Source organism: Trichogramma pretiosum, unplaced genomic scaffold (assembly GCF_000599845.2).
Source record: "Trichogramma pretiosum strain Unisexual culture from Peru unplaced genomic scaffold, Tpre_2.0 scaffold24, whole genome shotgun sequence".
Lineage (NCBI taxonomy): Eukaryota > Metazoa > Arthropoda > Insecta > Hymenoptera > Trichogrammatidae > Trichogramma > Trichogramma pretiosum.
Window position 1 is genome coordinate 119,036 of NW_019641611.1, and position 6,524 is coordinate 125,559.

The following is a 6,524-nucleotide window of genomic DNA, read 5'->3' on the forward strand; positions in this document are numbered from 1 at the left end:
TTCACCCGTAGAGAAGAAGAGAGAAGAGAGGGATTGCGTGTTCTTGCCTGACTGCGCGCACACACACAATGGAAAATGGAAAATTTCCGAATGTTTCTTTTTTTGCTTCCTTGCGGTGGCCGGACACGTGTTGCAACCCCAGGAAAAGGTGGGAGACGCGCGATTTATTTTTACCCTATCCCTGAAAGAGCTAACTCTCTCTTTGCCTTTTTATACACGATAACAAACGGCCAACGACTTTTCTATCTTAGGCCGCGCGACTTACGTTCTTTTATCTTATTCCCGACGCTGCTGCTGCTTTGTAAAGCGCCCGCAGTGTTTAAAAATCCTCGCGAAAAAGTAGCAGCAACTGAATTCCTTCGTGCTGTATTCCCTATTCGTCTGCGGTATTTATAGGACTTTTTTGCGCCCAGCGAACAAAAGAGAGAGAGGAAGAAATTATTCTCCGAAAAATCTTAATATCTGAGCGCGTGTACAGCATGTATAAAAATAAAGAAGCAAAAAAAGTCGAGCAGGTGTATATGGTATCCTTTATTGAGTATATAAAAGTCCTAAGATATTTGCAGCTGTAATGCAGAGTACTACAACGAACAGAAAGCGATTCGAGGCACAAAGCCGCTCGGTAGCGATTGCGCTTTTCCGTCGGCTTTCTCTTTCTTACTCGCTCCCTCGTTCTCCCTCCCTTTCTCTTTTCATCTCTCTCATATATGCAAGCGACGTTTCCTCGAGCTTACACTAGACATTTCACTTGGGCGTCGAGGCATTTTCACTTGGCTTCGTCGTAATACTCTACTTTCACGTGCTGTGCAACGCGTCTCTCTCTCTATATATAATTGAAGCCTCGGAGAAATGCCAATACTACTTATTCGTTTTGATATGTACCCCGTGAAGCGCCTGCACACTTCGATCACATATGCGCCTCGCTGCGTGTATGCGCCTACATACACATTCTTACACGATGAAAAATGTCAAAGTATTTTTGACACTTTTGCTGCTGATGTTTTGCAGTTTACATAATAAAATAGTGTTCGACGCTACTGACAACTTGGAGACTTCTCTACGTAAACTTTGATGCTGTGTACCGTACTACTATCTACTGCTGCAGTGCAAAAATGCTCTGACAGTTTTTCTTTAACCAATGAGAGCATCGATTAATTATACAGAGTAATTTGATTGCGCGAGATAAATAACTTGAATTATCAGGTAGATTGATCGATATTCCGTCAATGATGTAAGGTAAATAAATTATTCCTCCTGCCGACCTGCATCGTTCGCAGTAATAAATAATGAAATCCGAAATCTGTCAAGAATAAGATCAATTTTATGCTCATGATAACTGGCAATGATGATTAAAATTCAAGCAGGGAAATTGCAGCTATTTTCGCTCGCAATACGCTGCAGCCACGAGCGCTACAAGTACATAGCGTATTCAGATAAAGCCGTTGCATAATAAATCGACTGGGACTTTTTCATTAATGAACCGAGTGCGCGCCAAGTGGTGCTATAGCTTCATAGATCGTTGCAGTGTACATTCCGGGCCAAACTTGCGTAAATTTGCGGCCGATCGCGATATAATGCAGTCAATTGAATACGACGCGGGGGTGCAAAACTTGAAGGCAGAGATGTGGAACGTGAAACTTTGCGGCGCGAAATTCCGCACTCATGAGTGTCGAGAATGACCCGACCACGAGATCGATCAAATAAACGTACGCATGCGAACGCACGTAATGACGCCACATAAATTAGCAGCACTGAAGATTAGAATATATAAGTTTGGTAAAGGGGTGAGCGCGAGACCGATAACTCGCGGCAAGCCGTTGGACGCAGCGAGAGAGAGAGAGAGATTTGCGTTCGAGATATATATCCAGGCATGCCATAAGCCGGACGCGCTGCACTCAAAATCTCCCGTTGCGCGCGCGGCAGCGTTAATGTAATTGAAAACCGAAAGTGGGGGCTTACTGCTGCTGCAGTGCAGCGGCGGTGTGAATTTACGCTCGTTCGCTCGCTCGGGTCAAGAGGGCAGTTTCGAGGAAAAAAGTGCTTAATTCACTAAAACAAATTCGATTATATATATTTCGGGCTGACTAACGATGTTTCGAGTCGTGAGCGCGTCGAGGCGCGTGAATAAAGCAGCTGACGTACAAGAGAAAAATACACCGAATTTGCGTATGTATACGTATGCCGAGCAAGGAAGAATATTTCGGGACGCTCGCGACGTGTTTCATTATTCGCGCGCGCGCTAGTTCCTGCGTAGCAGCGCAGCGTAGAGCAGCTACGTGCTGAAACGGAAAGATGATGCATAACTCGCAATAAAGCCCATTGAAAGTGCACTCTTCGCGCATACGGCTTCGAAACATATAGTCTTGAAAATCCGATGTACTCTCGGCGCGCGAGACGTTGGCGACGACGGCTCAGCTTGCAAGAGGGAGAGAGCGCGAAAAATGTCTCTCGTCGTGAAATATACATAAGCTGCAGGCTGCATAGACTAAAAAAGCTCGCCGAGCTCTTTCAATCGCACCCCACGCTAGCACCTGCGAAGCAATTAAATTTTCCTCCCGAGAATCGGAATAAAGCGATTCATCCGTGTACACACAAATACAGGCTCTAGCCGGCCAATTTTTGATGAATAAAAAACGGGGCTATAGGGTAAGAAAGAGAAAAAAAACGGGTTTCGTTGGAGAGCGTCGGGTCGAGCGTAAATGAAAGTTTATCGGGATTTTATTCCATATTTACGTATATATACAGTTGGCCGATGCAGCGGCAGTAGCAGCATCTTGTGTATTCTTCCGCGCTTGCACTTTATGAACGAAAAGGTGGAGTAGCACATCGCAGCTAGCTGCAGCCGAGGCCATTACCTCGAGCTATACACCGCTGCTGCCGCTGCTGCCGTTGTTGAGTGCGTATATAAATTTCGACCGCTTGCGCAGCCCCGCATCGGCCGCGTTTATATATATCGAGAAAACGTATGTACGACTCGGGGCATTACATTATTGCTCGCTCGCGTTTATATCGGTCTACGCGATGGAAAATACGTTTTCTCGCTCGTTTTTTTCCGCGGACACGTTTCACCGCTAGCCTCGACTTTATAATTATTCCCACAGTTCTATATACCCGTAAGTAGTGCAGTAGTGAAAGTTGACTTTGGTCGGACGCGCCTCTGCTCCTCTACTAGACTGTTACTGCTACTGCTAGCGAACTGTTTGCATAAAATTTCGAATAGGTAACTCGCAAATTAGACAAAAAAATAGAAAAAGCAGCTCGGTGTGCGCTACGAATTTTGCGCAGCCACGCGCGTTGCACATTTCTCCCTTGATAAATATCGTTTGCTCCGCGCCTGGGCGTTCGTATACGTACATATATAGGGAATTGCGCCGCACGCCCATCTGCGAGTGGCAAAAAGTATTTTTTAAAAATGCACGCGCTCTCCCTCGATATATCGTTCGTTTTCCAACCGGCGGGTTTCGATGTTATGCTTACTTTTTTTTACCTCGCTTTTTCCATCCTTTTTTCACTTTATCGGGAAAAAATGCAATTCCATCTGTCTCGCGTTTATACACGTGGACAGTTATTACAATAGCTCGCGTAAAATTCGCAGATGCAGGAGGCAATCTAGCCTAGCATTTAATCAGCTTAGACTGCCGGATCTATCGTATTTCTTTGAGGACGAGCACGCAGAGCTCTCGCGAAAGATCGTCTACTCGCGCAATATACGCGTTCTCTCGACGCAGCTGAATTATAAATTAGCGTGCCGACGGCACAGGCAGCTGCCGAGCGGCGCGGCGGGGACAGGGGCGTAAAATGAGCTTTGCGCTTGCGATGCGATATGACGACGACGACGCGCATATACGCCGCCGGGGCTCTTGTGCAGCGCCGCACGCCTCATTTGGAGAACGATTCCCTCTCTCGCACTGCTTCTCGCTCGAGAGATGAGTGAGTTTGAAATTCTAATCTGGACGGCTCGTGCTCGCTTGTCCCCGTTTGAATTATCGAGACCCATTAGGAACTGGCGTCGAGAGTCTGTGCGCTGCGACGACGGCGGCGACGATTCAGCCTTTTGTTTTTGTCACATGGCGCCGGCACCTAGTCCGGGTGCGAATCCTCGACGATTCGCCTATACGTTGGCGTGTTGCTTTTTTTTGCCACTCCGCTACTACTTCGACCTGCGGAGCTTCCGTCAAGACGATGACTAACGGATGCGAGGTGCATGCGTAACGAAGAATGATTGACGATGTAACGTGCGAGAGAGCCTGTGAAGAGCTTCCGGCTCGAATTGTTTCCGATGCGCCGAAAGCTCCTGCGCGAGAAAGAGGAAATCGAACTTCCAAATTCAATTAGGATGGTGAGTTGCGCGCACATATTTTTTTCCTCCGGCCCTTGCCGTTGCGACTCGTTCGTGAGCTCGGCCACCGGAAAACTTTTCTAATTGAATTACGATGAGTTGATTACGAGCTTGCACATGCACACACGCACACACACACTTTTCGCTCTCTCTCTCGAATGGAATCAAATTTACTCAGTAACGGAGCTTTAAAACAAAGGATACAATTTACTTAAGGTACAACAACAGGAGCCGCTCGCAGAATCGCCCGGCGAATACAATCGAGAAAAAAAGCGTATCTCCTATCCGGGAGAGCGACGAGAGCTGTACGTATATCACGAGGCAATTATTCGAGCGCCCTGATAATTTTTCAATGTAAATATAATAAGGCCAACTGAGAGGACATCGGTACGCGCGGCCCGTGATCGCCTCGGTCCACCACAAAAGCGGAGATGAATAATGCAACGGCGGAGCAAATTACCACGGAAACTAGCCCTCTTCTCGCTGTGGTCCTCGCATACGCCAGACTGATATTCCGAGTGAGGCAGCCCTAGGACAATAGTGTCGGTATTGTTCGCTTCCACGCAGTGCTGCGCCGTCGCCGCTATATACATACATCTATGTATATACGAGCTGTACTTGTGTAGCTTTGTAATAGTGCTCCGTCGTATTTTACATGCGGTCCAAGCGCCCAAAGAAGCTATCTTTTTCTTCTTTTCCTGCTATAACGAGAAAAAAGTCATATGCGGACGAGAGACTCTCTCACGAGCACCAACGTGTATTTTACGCTAAACTTAATTTTCGGCTCTGCGGGAGGCTAAGAATTTTCACAAATGAAACCTTAAAAATTTACAATATTTCAAAACTTTGCGTGTAATTTTAAAGAAGGATACTTTTACGTGCTTTTAAGTTTAGCTGCATTACTATATCAAGAGTTCGTGATTTGCAATAATTTTTTCTGATATTTCATGTTGATATTTAAAATATATCCCATCAGAGCTTGAATTTGCTACAATAGCTCTCATTACTCTTTTTCCTGCTTTCCCTTTTTTTTTTTTTTTTAAATTGAACGTCAGTTTCCAAAAATTTGTAAACCAAACGAACGAATTTTATCTTCTCGTAGCGTCGCTGTCAGACTGAAATGTCCGAAAAAAAAAAATTGAATATAAAACCGGGTGCATACCCGGATGTGATATTTAATAAAACGTAAAGTAGAGAAAAATCCGACGCCCGCCAATTTCCGAGGTTGCGTACATACACGGAGATTTCGTTTTCCGTATCGCTCTCGAGTTGTCGCGCGATATCGCATACGCGAGTGTATTTAAAGCGCGGGAGCGACGATTTGCGTTGTTTAAATGCGCTCGTCAACGACTCGTCGAGCGATCCGTGTATTTTAAAGCTCTTGGCGAATTTGACAGTTAATGCTCCTAGGTTCTCCCTGTGTCGAAGGGAAAACAATCAATTTCGTGACTGAGCATGATTTAATTATATGATCGTGACGGCGAGTAAACGAGTAAACGAGCTGCTCCAAGCAATTCGGGGCTTATGGCCTCTAAGTTTATTTATGCTCATCGACGCGCGCATGTCAGCCTGTTTATTTTCTTTTAATTTTTTTTTCTTCGTTCATGCACCATAGTGTCCCAGATTGTTTTGTCTTTGTCGTCAGTGGCATGCAAACGACCAGACTTTTGTAGAATCGTAGAGACCATAATTGGCCTTTTTCAGATTAGCTCTCGCTTCATTGCTGCAGCTTACCCAAGCTATTACGACGGAGATTTCGTTATAATAGTCTGGCTCTTTTTTTTTCTAAACTCCAAGATCCGACGATGCTTTTCTCTCTTCATTAGTTGCGAGCCTAGCGTATATACCATACGTAGGAGCGGGCGCACGCTCGGCAAATTAATCACTCCCACACGCATTGCGCGCCCGCGTGGGTTAACGGCCTTCTAATAACATAAAGGATGATGATGAGGCCAGCGGTAAGCTGCTGCAGCGGCTTTCTCTAATTGCCTGTATAAAACGATTAGATTATGATAAGCTGCGAGCGACTTGCAATCCGCCTCCGTGAATATTTGGAGCCTTGCGAGCGAAAGCTTACCAATCGCTTGCGACCTGAGAAATCTTGTTAGAGCTGCTATATGCCATAACGAATGTGCTCAGGATTATCTTGACTAAAAAAAAGAAGAAGAAGAAAAAATTGTCTGCA